Below are 17829 nucleotides of genomic sequence, written 5' to 3'. Positions count from 1 at the left end.
CCATTATTATCTCAAGTTATCTTCTTTAATATTATACATTAAATAGTCGCCGTAAAGTACTAGATCTATCATTGAATATTAATATTGGTTATGATTAACCTTATTTTTTCAACAAATCTAATTTTATAAAACCAAAATCTATTTTTTGGGTCATATAATTCTTTCGTCTCATTTATATAACAGTAGGAAGTTTGAAAAAGTTAATTTAATTTATATCTTAATTGAAAAATGTCCAAAATTGTGGACTGATTATTTCTCAAGACACTACTACATTAAAAATTAAACGATAGTTATTAGTAAAACTATATTTTGATCTCAATATTGAATTTAAGAAAGAAGGCTTTGTGGTCTTAAATGTATTATATATAAATTTGTGTGATTACAAAAACTTGCCATTAAAGATAAAATAAAATTTTAAGATAAATTGTTAGTACTAATAATAAAATCATATCTATTTTTAGAATAAATTAATATGAAAATAGTATCACATAAAGCATTATATATTAAAGCAAATCTTGATTAGTGCGGATAAAAGCCAAAAAGAAAAAGATTAACTTACACTTGGAGAAACTCATAGTAGTAGTTAGAAAAACTAATTATGTACTTTTTTACAGAGGACATAAACGCTAAAGATGTCTGTGAAGGATTGCATATAGATGTTCGTAACATGCCACGGAAGATAATAATAATTCTAGGCAGAACCTTTTGTGTTTAAAATTTATTTACATGTCAAAAATCGGATCTAAGACGTACCTGGTGAGGAGAGTCTCGTTTCAAAAAAATTCTTCGATAATACGAAGAGTCTATGCGTATCCACACCGAGACCGATCCTTACTATCAAATCTTTAATCAATGAAGCCCGCGAACAAAATTAAACGAAATATTGTGTTGAAATTTTTCTCAAAAATCTCAACTCAATGTTAGAAGAACAAGAAACATTTTTCTTGTAATTGTATTTTCTCTCTTGGCTTTGTATTGCACTCTCACTTTCACAAAGTATTTTTTCCTTCTCAAAAAAAATTATGCAGAAAATTTTTACCATCACCCTTTATATAGCATGACCCTTTTCTTATTTAGTTGAGGTAATGATTTACTTAGGGTAAAAGTTTATTCCAAAAATAAACTTCATGGAATTTCTATGGAAATTTCGAATTCCCACTTATTTGGTAACGTGAGGACTGCCGAAACTTTATAGACTTTGCATATCCAATTCTAAATTGGATTCTAATTTATAAACTTTTTATATTAATAATTTTCTTATTGAAAATTGCAAATCCTATAAGTAAGCAGCTTGCCGTATCGTTTAACAATCCAATTCCAAATTGGATTTCATGGTTAAGTCTTTAAATAATATTTGTATATATCCTATATATAAAAATATCAATTATGACGATTAAATATATATCATATATATTCATATATATATATATATATATATCAACCAAGAGATACAATTTAATTTTCTATTTCAAATAGAAAACTTTAATTTGTTCACAATATTAATTATATTCTCTGTGTTAGCAAAGAGTATCATAATATTTCATTTGGATTAATAATCAAATTATTTGATTAATTAAATCCTTTAATTTAATTATCAAACAATAAAATAATTATCCTTTAGCAAAGATGAGAACACTTATTAGCGTGCGACCCCATAGGTTCAATACTGAACCGGTAGTAAATTGACCGCATCAATATACTAATCAAGGGTGGCATCTAGCAACACTCCTTAACGACCGAATAGCATGAAGTCTACAATTTACTCTCAAGAATCAGTAGAAGAATAATGTAGTAATTCCTTCTGTCCTTATAGCTCTGGATCACTCTAGGATATGGTTTAACTGTCAAATCCTAATAGGCGACCGACTATGTGTTCATGTCAAATATAATCGACCACTGAATGACCTAAGAAACTCATTTCTTCTTTCATTCAATATCCATGGCCAAGCTCTTATTTGGTCGTTTATAATTCATGACAACATGGAGCTTAAACTCATTACCAAGAGTTGACAGATTTCATCTTGATCAATCACTAATTCTACAAGTATTTAATCGTACCCAATATCTATTCAACTATCGCTCTAGGGCCATAGATGTCTAGTATCAAAGCCCAATAAATAACTTGTCAATTACTATGACGATCTCAGGTCAAAGGAAACGGTTACATCACATTCTTCAAGAGAATATCCTATTGACAGTTTATGGTAATTCTAACCATTAGAAATTATCCAATGAGTCGGTTCAATGATCATATCTCTATGTGTATCATCTATCAATGTGATTTAGTTAAATGAGATCAACTAATCTTTATCCAATAAAGACGATTACATAAATATTGATCTAACCTGATTACTAATGTCCAAATTAATAATCTTACGATCAAGAACAAATTTAGATTAAATTATAAGAAATTTCACTCTCATTATCATGATCTCCATCACAATATCAAGTCTCAAAATTTAATCAAGGACCTTATCAAGTTAATCAAACAATTAAAAATAACTATGATAAAAGAATATCAAATGCCATATATTTTTATATCAAATAACGTTCACATAATATGTTCAAATCATCAAATATGATATTGAATGTAGGGCATATCCACTATATCCCTAACAGTTTGGTGTTTATATCACTTTATAGTATAGGCATAATTGCGCTCAGCTGTACAATGACAATGACATTGACGAAATGTTGGTTTTGGAAAAAACGAAACAAGGGGTGGCCATGTCTAAATGTTAGGCATCGGCAACTTGTCAGCTACATGCACAAAGATAGAGTCCGGAATCAAAATGTGGTTCTTATGAACTCAAACTATACAAATAGGTGGTAAAAAAAATTACATTTTTATATATAGCACCATAATACCTGGCACTATACACTAACAGTAACGACACCGTTAATATATAGCACCAGGTATTGTGGCGCTATACTGTAAAATCTGATACGCCCAGGTATAACGCCACAATACCTGACGCTATACATACATCATTAATGTATAGCGCCAGGTATAGTGGCGCTATACATAGATATTTTATATCCCCTCCGTCTTCCATGTCGATTCATCCTCCATTTTTTAAACCCCCATCTCTTATTGGTCCCCCAACCCAGACCCCATTTCTGCCATTTTTTTTAAAAAAAAAATAAAATTTGGGTCCCCCCGACACATAAAACTCGAAGAAAAAGGGTCCCACATTCGAGTAGATCTTCGTGTTATTGTTGATTCACACTTCCGGAGTCAAAATTTCAATCTTTTTGCTTTGCCAAAATTCTAAATCGAGGTATTTCGATTTATTTTAAGTTGAAACATTTATAATAATGCATATTATTTGATTTGTATGTGTTCTATTTCGGTTTGTGTATTTTTTTCGAAACTAGCATGTTAAATTTATCCGAATTTAATATTAGTGTTTTCTAAAAAAATATAAATTAGTAAAATAAATTTGTCTGTTAATATCCTGATTTATATATATGTGTTTTCATGCCGTTTTGTATTTTATTTGTAATTAAATTTATTTATTGTTTATGGTTAGTTTAGATTATTTTTTAGCGTAGTAAAATCCAGATCTTTTTAGCGTAGTAAAACGTAGACCCTTATAGCGTACTAAAATTTAGAGCCTTGTAGCGTAGTAATGTGTAGTATTTTAGCTTAGAATTCCTTTTGTTTAAGTATCTTATACTGGTTGTTGAAAATGCAAACTTTGTACAATTAAGTTAATAATTGTATAAAAATCCATATATATATATAATCTGTACAATTAAGTTATTAAAACATATGAATTTAAATTATAATAAAAATACATAATTAATAATTGTATAAAACCCCATATATATATAATTTGTACAATTAAGTTATTAAAAAATATGAATTTAAATTATAATAAAAACACATAATTATTAATGATAGTTTGGTGTCACTGATCCTCAAAATATAGAGCCCTGAACCCATATATATATATATATATATATATATATATATATATATATATATATATATAATTTGTACAATTAAGTTATTAAAAAATATGAATTTACAGTTGACGACATGGACGCGACTATACATCCCGGCCCCCGGACGTTGGATCTATTAGCCCTACAGCCCCAGCATAGATCCGAGTATATATGGGACGGACAATTGCTTACGCAGACTTTCCGGGCTAGGAGAGTGGATCTATTGTGGGAGTTTTTGAGTCCTCCCCGCGTTCTACATCCCCGCATGGTCCATTACCTGGAGAAGATGAGATTATATAGGATTATTAGGATTAGCCGGATACAGCTCGACTATGCTTTGATCACGGCCTTGATTGAGCGGTAGCGACCGGAGATGCACACTTTCCATTTGCCCATCGGCGAGGCCACCATCACACTCCAGGACGCTGAGATTTTACTACAACACAAACACAATCACAAACACAAACATAGCAAGCCAACATAATAAAAATACATGAAATATGAAAAATACACTAAACACATACATGCCAATGTTTAGCCCTGGTTGCTATTTATTCTCCGCTCCAACCACTTAAATCGTTCTTCCAGTTGTTCTTTTTCTTCTTCTACCTCTTTCAGTTTCGCCTTCACCTCTGCAAGTTCCAGTTTATATTTATTTTTTTCGATCCTTTTGTGCTTCACAATTCCATTGTGTTTTCCATTTTTCTTCTCCCACCTCCTTCAGGTTCGCCCTCAAGTCTGCAATAATTCTATTGCTTTCTTTTTCATGTTCCTGTTGTCTTAAACACATATTATGAAGAAATTGCAGTTGTTCTCTGTAACATTGCTGATAACATGGTTCATCAACCCATTCCTGAAAATCACAAATAGGTTCGCCGGGAACCTTGTAAAACTGATTCATACAGTGCTAGTAGCGGTGTCCAACTTCACCACCGTCCCAACAATTTTGCATCAAGCATGCTTTTCCACAGTTGCACTTTGGTGGATGAAGAGGTTGAGCCATTTGTGTAATATTTGATTTTAGTAAAAAAAAAAACATTACTTTTAATAAAATATTTGCTTTTAGTAAATTTTGAGCACACAACATAACTACAATGAGCCCGTTATTTATAGGCGAGACAACACACACATAACGTACTATCTAATGACGCTATACTTTGCGTGTTAAATATCATGATGTTAACAAGATAACTTTATGTCAGCTGGTCAGCTTTTTCAGTTCAACAAGACAACGCACACATAACGGACCATCTAATGGCGCTAAACTTTGCGTGCTAAATATCATGATGTTGACAAGACAACTTTATGTCAGCTGGTCAGCTTTTTCAGTTCGACAAGACAACACACACATAACGTACTATCTAATGGCGCTATACTTTGCGTGTTAAATATCATGATGTTGACAAGACAACTTTATGTCAGCTGGTCAGCTTTTTCAGTTCGACAAGACAACGCACACATAACGGACTATCTAATGGCGCTATACTTTGCGTGTTAAATATCATGATATTGACAAGACAACTTTATGTCAGCTGGTCAACTTTTTCAGTTCGACAAGACAATGCACACATAACGGACTATCTAATGGCGATATACTTTGCGTGTTAAATATCATGATGTTGACAAGACAACTTTATGTCAGCTGGTCAGCTTTTTCAGTTCGACAAGACAACACACACATAATAAATATACAGATAATTTTATTAAATCATTATTTAAATAGGTAAAATGGGAAAGTACAAATCATAATTAACAAGCATAATTTTATTTCATAAATCTTGCAACATAGACATAACAACTAATTATTACAACATCAACTCATGGGTAGTTAGGTACACTAGAAGAACACCCACCACGAGCTTGATTAGTTTTGCCACCCAAACCAGCTGAAGGACATTTACGACGGTCGTGTCCTGTTTGCGAGCATATACCACATTTGCGCGCATAAACGGTGTCACTAACATCCATTTGGTTCCGTATACGTGTTCTCTTCTGCACCTGTCTTTTATGCAAATAGGACTTGTTACACACCATTTTAAATGGTTCCAGAGGCCAATAATGCTCAGCACCCACTGGCTGCAACTGACCACTATATGTGTTTAGGTACTTAGAAACACTATATTGTTGATCAACATAGTTGGTCTCCGCATAACCAACACGTTGAAAACACTTGATGGCATTCGAGCAAGGCATGTGGTAGATGGACCATTTCCCACAGGAGCATAACCTTACAGATTCATTTACAGTATGTACATTATTACCCCGATTATTATGGATAGCGGTGCGAACTTCAAAAACACCTCTTTCGTAATCATACTGCAAAAATGAATGCCAATGTGATCACCATCTGTATTTCTCAAATCTCTTTATCGGAACTGACATAAATTCAACACCCCTCTCCATCAATTCCGTTGCAGCTGCAGACCGTTCAACAAACCTCTCCGCCATCTGCTTGAACGACATCTGCACCATGGCTGTGATGGGAAATCCTCTTGCCGACTTCAATAACCCGTTGAAGGACTCTGGCACATTTGTAGTAAGAATTCCCCATCGTCTGCCACCATCCGCATGCAACGTCCACTTTTCAGGGTCATGTCGCATTAACCAACGATAGGCTGCCTCGTCTTCTTGCCTGATAGAATCCATATGCCTCCGAAATTTATGCTGTTGGTGGTTTGTTGCTTCCATCCACATCAAATTATGTAGATCCTTGTTGGGATGTGCCTTCTAGAAATTGGCCTTAAAGTGCATCACACAGTAACGGTGGTATGCATAAGGTTCTTGCCATGCAGGCAAGTTCTCCACAGAACTTAATATACCACTGTGCCGATCAGATATTTGACAAATACCTGAATACTATTTGACAACGTGCTCTTTCATGTGGTTCAAAAACAGCGTCCGCATCTCTGTGCTTTCATTGGCACAAACAGCAAAAGCTAGAGGAAATATTTGTCCATTAGCATCCACTGCCACAACTATCAATAGCTTGATATCGTACTTTCCATAGACATGAGTTCCGTCTATAGATATTACTGGCCGGCAATGCGAAAAACCATCAATTGTTGGCTTAAACGCCCAAAACACATAATTGAATATGTATTCTGGTGTTCCCGAACTCTGCTCAAGCTTCCATTCAATAACTGTCCCTGGGTTAAAGTGCTGCAATGCGGCCATGTACTTTGGCAGAGATGTAAATGACTTATCCCAATTACCGTAGACAATTTCAAACGCTCGTTTGCGCCCGAGAAATGCCTTTCTTTTCATAATGGTATGGCCATATTCCTGGTGGACCGATGTAATGCACTCTTTGATTGTATACCTTATGGACGCTTTGATATGCGTAATAAGTACAAGAGAAATCAAGTCAATATCCAAGTTGAAGTGATTCCCGTTGAATGTGTCCATTTCGTATGTGTGGGTGGGAATATATTTACCCACTTTCCACATACCCGTCTTCTTCTTGGTCGCACGCAACATCCAATTACATGGCCAAAACCACCTGCGGCAAACAACCTTGTATACCATCAGACTTGACTCCCATACCTGCATCTCACGATACTCTTTTATGTTGTGCATTTTACAAGCCCTACTTAAGCACGTTTTATCAGGAAAAAGCATCCCCTTTGCAAGCACCATTGGTCTAGACTCATCCCACATTGCTGTCTAGATTTCATCAAAATCCCTTGTTAGAGCTTCCACATTCGGCACGGTTGGTAAGTTATCAATGTAAGGAATCTCCCTTGAATGAAACGACACTTCGGACTCATACACTCTTCGTCTAGGGGGGTCTCTCTTCAAATCAGGTCCTTCCTCCTCATCCTGCTCATCACCATCCTCACGAAAAAGGGCGTCTCGTCTCCGGATTCATCGGCATTGTTATCGTAATCACTGTTCTGTTCCTCACTCTGTGCATCTGCCAGATCCCGATGTAATACGTCGTTTTCGGTCAATTGAGTGAGTACGGGTGGTTCAACTTGCTCGTTTTCACTGCACAACCAACAAAAATATAAGCTACTGAATTAATAAATGATTTCCATATGGCTATATCACTTCACTTACAAGTCGTAATGTGATGAAATTTCATGATGGACGTTTTCAATTAAGTGATGACTACCGGATGGGCCACTTGTAAAATTCATATCCGGCCGGTACCCCCTATTAAATATATGAGCGTTAATACAAATTCAATACGCCAAAAATATACATAATTAACACAAATGAAAATTGAAGTTTACCACGCGTCTTGTGAATTATGGAAAGCAGGGTATAAATTATTTTCTCGCTGCTCATTCGCCGGCGGTGATAAGTTTAAATCAAGGAAAACTCTTTCATCCGGAACCTGTCCGGCAAAAACTGCTCCAGAATAACCACCCGATGACTGGGGGTTATCTCTGCTACGCAAAACCTCATTTTTTGGAACATCTTCGACCTTCCCGTACATCTCCAACATTGTGATTACAAGAAATTCCCGGCATTCGTCCGGAGTCCTCAGAAAATAACTCAAAGTTTCATCATCGTCGATGTTAAACTCTAAGTAAAAAGCAACCCCTTGCGGAGTGACAGAATACAGATATCTTCCGGTTACTTTAAGTATCACTGAACATTTCCTCACACTCAGTTTTTTGCATAACAACGATATCAATTTATCGTACTCTATTGTAAGTGGCAATTTAACATGACACTGAGCAGGTAAACTGTAGCCCACAGAGTTATTATCCATCACAACCTCACCCCCCCAATATAATGAAACTCTTATTCTACGCTCTTCAGACATAATGAAAAAATGCTAGAGAATTTAAGAATAATAAACGTTTCAACAAGAGGTAAAATTTTTTTTGAATGAATTTCTATACAATCCTAACCTCTTTATATAGGAACTGGCTAGCCGGGATTTTTTTTTATATATAGGTATAGCGCCCAAAAAGTTGGCACTATACGCTATTGAATTATTGAAGTCACGAATTATTGGTGGGGCCAGGAAAAAGAAGTATAACGCCACTATACCTGGCGCTATACATTGATGATGTATGTATAGCGTCAGATATTGTGGTGCTATACCTGGGCGTGTCAGATTTTACAGTATAGCCCCACAATACCTGGCGCTATACATTAACGGTGTCGTTACTGTTAGTGTATAGCGCCAGGTATTATGGCGCTATATATAAAAATATAATTTTTTTACAACCTATTCCAAATAGAAAACTTTAATTTGTTCACAATATTAATTATATTCTCTGTGCTAGCAAAGAGTATAATAATATTTCATTTGGATTAATAATCAAATTATTTGATTAATTAAATCCTTTAATTTAATTATCAAACAATAAAATAATTAATCCTTTAGTAAAGATCAGAACACTTGTTAGCGTGCGACCCCATAGGTTCAATACTGAACCGGTAGTAAATTGACCGCATCAATATACTAATCAAGAGTGACATCTAGCAACACTCCTTAACGACCGAATAACATGAAGTCTACAATTTACTCTCAAGAACCAGTAGAAGAATAATGTAGTAATTCCTTCTGTCCTTATAGCTCTGGATCACTCTAGGATATGGTTCAACTGTCAAATCCTAATAGTCGACCGACTATGTGTTCATGTCAAATATAATCAACCACTGAATGACCTAAGAAACTCATTTCTTCTTTCATTCAATATCCCTGGCCAAGGTCTTATTTGGTCGTTTATAATTCATGACAACATGGAGCTTAAACTCATTACCAAGAGTTGACAAATTCCATCTCGATCAATCACTAATTCTACAAGTATTTAATCGTACCCAATATTCATTCAACTATTGTCCTAGGGCCATAGGTGTCTAGTATCAAAGAACAATAAATAACTTGTCAATTACTATGATGATCTCAGGTCAAAGGAAATGGTTACATCACATTCTTCAAAAGAATATCCTATTGACAGTTTATGGTAATTCTAACCATTAGGAATTATCCAATGAGTCGGTTCAATGATCATATCTCTATATGTATCATCTATCAATGTGATTTAGTTAAATGAGATCAATTAATCTTTACCCAATAAAGACGATCACATAAATATTGATCTAACCTGATTACTAATATCCAAATTAATAATTTTACGATCAAGAATAAATTTAGATTAAATTATAAGAAATTTCACTCTCATAATCATGATCTTCATCACAATGTCAAGTCTCAAAATTTAATCAAGGACCTTATCAAGTTAATCAAACAATTAAAAATAACTATGATAAAAGAATATCAAATGCCATATATTTTTATATCAAATAACGTTCACATAATATGTTCAAATCATCAAATATGATATTGAATGTAGGGCATATCCACTATATCCCTAACAGTTTGGTGTTTATATCACTTTATAGTATAGGCATAATTGCGCTCAGCTGTACAATGACAATGACATTGACGAAATGTTGGTTTTGGAAAAAACGAAACAAGGTGTGGCCATGTCTAAATGTTAGGTATCGGCAACTTGTCAGGTACATGCACAAAGATACACTTTCACGTACAGAACCAAACTCCACATAGATACAGCCATAATTGTTCTGGTTCTTTTGTCAGTTTAGTACGGCTCAAACTATGTCATTGCCAAGGTGGCAAGGATGTTAACATTTCTTTTCTTCTTTAATCCGAATTCGAATCAAAATATATAAGCCCATTAAAGAGGTAAATGCTTCGTATAAAAGTTTTTCATATATATTTTAGAATCCGATCCTCTAGTTAAATATGTAGACATCTCAATCTTTTCACCATTTGCAATTAATAAATAAATTCTCTTAGTAGTTACTCCTGCGTTCTGGATAAATTCAAAAAATTAAAGGATGAAAGTCAAGTAATTTAAAATGTAAAAAAACGTGCTTATGTACGTCTTTTGTTTGACAAGTACGTAGTCAGTGACATGTTTGGAAATTGCAATCACGTTCCCCACGTTTTGAACACAGGACAAAAATGTGCAGTGGTTTAACTTACTTTAGAAGAGAAAAAGCTGGTCCTAACAAGTGAAGGTTGTAAATTGTAAGACATCCACTCACACTATATAACTTGACTGTGATTGCTGAAATGCCAAAATGGAATCAGCAACTTGAATATACATTAAACTACTCTAGAAAAAAATTAAATATTAGGCCATTAGGTTCTTGCTGTCAATATAATAGTTGTCAATCAATATACGTAGGCAGCAACCCTTTTTTACCTTTTCTCTTGTCTTTTATCTATTGATTTGCCGTAAAAATAGTCCTAATTAACTCTTTTCTGTATTTCTTTTTATAATGCTAAGTGCTTATACTATGGTACTTTTGTTAAAACATATAATAGTAGTTAGGAGCGTACATAGATCGGATTGGTTCGATTTTTTATCAAAATCAAAACCAAACCAACTATATCGGTTTGGATTGATTCAGTTTTGTCGGTTTTTTCGGGGTTTTTTCTTTACATGAATATTATTACAATCGTACTTCATTAAAGTTATAGATAAAGTTTTGATAAGTGAATATATGTTTAGTAAAATAAAAAAATTGATAAACATATGATCTATTAAAATATTCTTTTGGAAGAACTTTTTTAGTAACACATGATCATTATCTTCTTAGTCGTCTAACAATAATTTTTCGTTGATATACGCTTTCAAGGTTAACCGAATTTAATAATTAAGCATAAAATCAATACGAAATCTAAATAATGATACGTCCTATTTAATTTTGTTATATATAAAAAAAAGCAACCATTTCAAGTTCGAAAAAGGTATAAGAATTTAGCAAATTTTGATATGTGAATATTAAAGAACAAAGAGATTGACGCATTTCAATAACACTTGATAAGAAAGTGATGATACAACTCATTATTTAACCTAAATAAATATGGATGCACTTCATAGTTCTATTAAATATTACATCCCACGAGAGAATCCCAAATAGTTCTAGATATTTTAGAAAAATTTCTATATAAAATCTTAAAAATATATATAATAATTATATATTTATATGTCGGGTTGGTTCGAGTTTTTTATTCAATACCAAACCAAATCAAACTAATCCTAAACAGGTTTACAATCGGTTTAATTAGTTTGACTTTTCGATTTGGTGCGATTTTTCGGTTCGGTTTGGACACCCCTAATAGTAGTGTTATAAGTTGTACTCCTTCCTGTCCATTTTAATTAATTTGACCTTTTTTATTTTCCATAATATTTGATTTTTTCGGATATGAAAATGAATTTTTTTCTCAAAATTATCCTTGGAGTAAAGAACCTAGGATAATTTGTTATATTTTTAATAAATAAATTAAGATTAATATGGTCAATTTTATTATTAATTAATACTAAAAGATGTGAAAATCGCCAAAAAGAAAAATTAAAGTGGACCGGAGAAGTTAAAATTAAAAGGTTTAAGTGGGTGTACTAAAATTTATATATTCTCTTCTTATTTAATTTTGTAAATTAGCAGAAATGAAAGAAAATAAATGAAAAACAGAAAAGGATATAATATGATGTCGGCGACTCTGGAGTCTGGACTAACTTAACTTACTTTTGATTGGATAACATGCACAAGATTCACGAATAGTAAGCAGTGATCTATCAATTCTCTATATCTTGCATTTATGTTGTGATATTGATGAGTTCATGTGTGACATAATAACCAACTACTGGAGTTGTTTACGTTATTAATTGAAATTTGAGACATCTTTTCCTGTACTTTTATGTACCATTATATTTGTGTATAATGTGATGCGAGGAGCCATTAAGAAATGAACAGGCAAGATTTCTATCTATTCTTATCTTAATAGTTCCATTCCAAATATTTGTCTTTTCCCCCAGCTCATTGTGTGAAGGAGATCATATTGATATGATACTTAATTTCCAGTCTTTAATGGTATAAGAATATTCAATTCCTCATCAGCATAAGATTTCTTTTCGTTTGTTTAATAGTGATCTCCATAGTTTACTCTTTTAAAAATTACACATCTGTTTATTTCTTGTCCTTTGTATTTTAGCTGTTCATTTTTTCTTATTAGACTTCTCGCGTGACAGTTTATAATAATGTAGTTCATGAGTAAGGCATGAACTTGACATGGTAATTAAATTGGACTTGTAGGCCCAGAGACCTTCCTTATGGGAAAATTGACATCAGGCAACAAACAATATGCAAAAGGAATTGGTAAATTATTTGCCTTAAATTATATTGACAAAGACAGCCCAAAAAAATTGGCATTGTATAGCTAAATTTAAAAAAATCTACTTCCCATTTATTCTCACTCTATAGCTTACGTATTTTTTTATTTTCCCTCTCTCTTTCTCTCCTTGTATTTCTTATCCTATCTCTCCTCTTTCTCTCATGGTTTATCGAAAATTATTGTAAATTATGCAAAATAATCAGTGGGATGAAAAGACAAGGTTGATCTCACATCAGAGAAAATCAGAAGCAAAAACTAAGAGAGAAAATAGGAAAATAGAGTTCAACTTTATTTTTATTTTTTTGGTTGGATTGAACGAGTTGGTCTGATTGAAATTGGTTGAAAACACCTAGACGAGGCTATATATAGAATTTGAGCAAGATTAGAAGTGATTTAGAATTTTTTCATGTAAAAACTCAGGCCTAAAAATCCAACTACGACATATGTATATCACGTTGTATATCGTGTATATTAGTATATATCACACACAGGTTTTTATGGACGTATGTATATCATATCGTGTATATAACACAAAGGTTTTTATGGACGTCTGTGTATATCACATTGTATATCGTATATATAACACATATTTTTATGGAAAAACACAAATATACATGAGATTCCACTGAGGTACATGGAGATATACACGTACAATGGGAGATACACATGAAATCATCTTGATACTTGAGTTTTCAATCTGAAGTGTGTTATATAAAGAAACAAAGAAGAAAAATAAAAATTTAATATACTTTTTTGATATACACATTATTATTATTATGTTATACATTGTGATATACAAATAATATAATTATTTTTGTACTATATATTTAGATATACAGAAATTTTAAAAAAAATAAAAAGAATTGGGAGATTCTTCGGATACTATTGAAGGAAATGGAACCTAATTTCTACTTTCTAGGATGATGGTTGTTATGAGAGAAGAGAGAGAGAGTTTTAAATATTTTTTTCTTTTTTAAGGAAAATAATTTTGATGGAGCTTATTTTTAGGATGATGGTTGAATCATTACAAGAGAGAGAATAACTTTAGGCCGCCAGATGTCAAATGCTAAAACATAGACTTTTTTATGCCAATTGTTGGACTTAGTTGTTATACCATACCATGCCAAATTTTGGGAGAAATACAAGTGGTCATTTTAAAATAGCCACAGTTTCAAAGTAATCGAAATTTAGCCACTTTTTATGTAAAGATAAATCTGAACAAAAACACTGTTCAAAATTCGAAAAATACTCTAGCATAATATACTGGAATTCTAGTATATTATACTGAAGTTTCAGTATAATATACCGAACTTCCAGCATAATATACTGGAGTTCCAGTATAATATACTGGAGTTCCAGTATAATAGACAGGTCCAGCATAATATGCTGCAAGTTCATACACAGGTGCACCGATCTCCAATATGTTATGCTGGAACTTTCTGTGTTGCAGCAAAATAGTGGCTATTTTTCGATGACTTTACAAATGTTGGTTATTTTTGTGATGACCCGATAGGATATCTTACGTATCAGAACCTAATTCTGTGCTTTGAGGCCTTAAAATACCTCATATTAGCTCTTGTCGATTTACGTGCATAGTCCGGATATTTTTCCAGAAAGCTTTTATGTTTAAAACTGAGAAAATATGAAATTTTTGCCTTAAAATCCATTTGAGTTGACTTCGGGTCAACGTTTTGAACAAACGGACCCGGATTATTTTGATGGTTCTGGTGGGTCCGTATCGTGATTTGGGACATGGGCGTATGCCTGGAATCGAATTCGGAAGTACCTAGTCCGAGTTATCGCGCTTTGTTGAAATTTGAAAGTTAAAAACTTAATGACTTTGAAATGTTTGACCAATGTTTGATTTTTTGGATATCGGGCCCGTATTTTAGTTTCGAAACCCGGTATAGGTCCAATACAATATTTATGACTTGCCGATCAAATTTGGTGAGAAACAGAGTTGGTTTGACGTGATTCGGACGTTCGGTTGTGAAATTAGAAGTTCATGAGTTTTCTTAAAAAATTTCCTTTGATTTAATGCTCAATTCGTAGTTCTAGGTGTTATTTTGGCAATTTGATCGCGCGAGCAAATTCGTATGATGTTATTGGACTTGTGTGCGTGTTTGGTTTGGAGCCTCGAGGGATCGGGTGAGTTTCGGATAGGCTACAAAGTGAAATTTGGACTTAGGAATGTGCTGGTGTGTTCCAGATCTGGTGCAGGCCTCAGACCTCGCAATTGCGAGGTCAAGCTTCGCATTTGCGACCTCTGATAGGTTTGCATTTGCAAGCAACTCATCGCATTTGCGAAGAGTAGCTAGGGCACCTCATGTTCGCATTTGCGAACAATACTTCGCATTTGCGAAGTGGGACATGGGGTATGGTGATCGCAATTGCGATCAAACGGTCGCATTTGCGGAAGGTCAAAGTTCGCACTTGTGAAAAAATTATTGCAAATGCGATAACAACAGGAATGAAAGAACTTCACATTTGCAATTATTTCTTCGCATTTGCGGGGCTCACATTTGCGAACACCAGGTCGCAAATGCGACATATGCGACTGACCAAATAGCTAAGAAAACGGGATTTTTGTTCATTCTCTCAAATTTTCAAAATTAGAAATCCTAGAGGCAATTTTCCAAAGAACTCTTCTTCCCCAAATCATTGGTAAGTGATTTTAAACTGGTTTCTTTCAATCTTTCATAACATTTCCTAAAATTTTAACCTAAAATATTGTGTTTTCATATTGGAAATTGGGGGTTTGCATAGAATTAGGGATTTTGTAAAATGGGGATTTAAAACTCAAATTGAGGTCAGATTTCAAAACAAATTACATAATCGGGTTTTGGTCCGAATTTCGGGTTTGGACCAAACGGGCCAGGAGTTGACTTTTGTTAAATTTTTCAATAAAGACCTAAATTGAATCATTTGCAATCGTGGGTAATTCCTAATGCTTAATTTGAATCGTTTGGTTGCTAATTTGCTAGATTCTATTGGTTCAGAGGCTCGTTTGAATGGTAAAGCTGTGTTTGGGCTTTGAATTGATCCTTTAGAGCGAGGTAAGTGTCTCGGTTAACCTTGACTTGAGGGAATAAGAAGTATTTGTCTATTTGCTACATCTTTAGATGTTGGGTACAATGTATATGTGAGGTGACGAGTACTTATGCGTTGTTGTCGAGTTAAAGCATGCGGGTGGGACTTGTTCCTTCCAATTATTGCTTACTTTTATCATATTATCCATGATTAGACTAGTTATTTGTTAAATTGATCGTTCTTATCATGTTTATGGGCTTTTGTTATAACTGAGTATTGATTCCAAGTTGAGATTGGTATTGTGGAATCATTGTTGAAGTAAGACTTGTACTTGTTGATCATATTTCCATGTTATTACTTGTTCATTATTATGTAGTAAGGGAGAATGTTAATGCATGAAGGGTGATGCCGTGCCGTATATGAGTGTTAATGCATGAAGGGTGATGCCGTGCCATATTGTGAGTGTTAATACACGAAGGGTGATCCCATGTCTTGTTATGAGAGTTAATGCACGAAGGGTGATGTCGTTCCGTGTCTATTGATTTATACCGTGATGAGAGTAAAAGCACGAAGGGTGATGTCGTGCAGTATCATTGTTTCATTGTGAGGTTGAGAGTAAAAGCACGAAGAGTGATGCCGTGCAATTTTCTTCACTGTGCTTAATTATTTTAACTAGTTAAAGGCATATAGACTGTTCTGCTGATCATTTCTGCTGTATCTCTCGTATCTTGTATCCCTCTACCATGTCCCCCTTCCAATAGTACATGTTTAGCTTTTATTTGTTGTTATCTTGTAAATATACTATTATTGGTGTCGATTTATCATGTAGGTGTCTTGTCATAGCCTTGTCACTATTTCGTTGAGGTTAGGCTTGATACTTACGAGTATATAGGGTTGGTTGTACTCATACTACACTCTGCACTTTTTGTGTATATTTTGGTACCGGCCCTAGCTGTTCGTGAGGTGTAGCAGCTTGGATTGCATATTCAAAGACTCGAGGTAGATCTGCTGGCGTCCGCAAACCTTGAAGTACCCTTCTATTTTTCCTATTTTACTATTTCTTTTTGTTCAAAACAGTTTTATTTCTTTCAGACTCTGTTTGTAGAAAATTCTAAAAGCTCGTGAGTTGTGATTCCATATCCGTATTGTAGTAGATATTGGATATGTTATTCCGCACTCAGCTTTAATTCATTTTGGTTTAATCAACTTTATTTATTGAAATTGAATGAAAATTGACAATGGTTCTCTAATATTGGCTTGACTAGCAAGTGAAATGTTAGGCGCCATCACAGTCCCGAAGATGGGAATTCCGGGTCGTGACAAATTGGTATCAGAGCACTAGGTTGCCTAGGTCTCACAATTCACGAGCAGACTTAGTAGAGTCTGGAGGATCGGTACGGAGACGTCTGTACTTATCTTCCAAAGGATGTGAAGTTTAGGAACAAATTTCACTTCTATTTTTCTATATCGTGCGATTTTGTTCTCTCATTGCTAATTGAACTCTTCCACTCTTGTTCCCTTGCAGATGGCAAGAACACGTACTGCATCTTCAGCTGGGCAACTGCCAGAGCCCCTAGTGGTAGCTCCTACGAGGGGCAGAGGTCGAGGTCGTGCCAGAGGCCGAGGCAGGGGCACATCTCCAGCAGCAGCACCAATAGTGGAGCCTCAGGTAGAGTTTG

Source organism: Nicotiana tabacum, chromosome 8, assembly GCF_000715075.1.
Source record: "Nicotiana tabacum cultivar K326 chromosome 8, ASM71507v2, whole genome shotgun sequence".
NCBI lineage: Eukaryota > Viridiplantae > Streptophyta > Magnoliopsida > Solanales > Solanaceae > Nicotiana > Nicotiana tabacum.
This window is presented reverse-complemented; position numbering follows the sequence as displayed.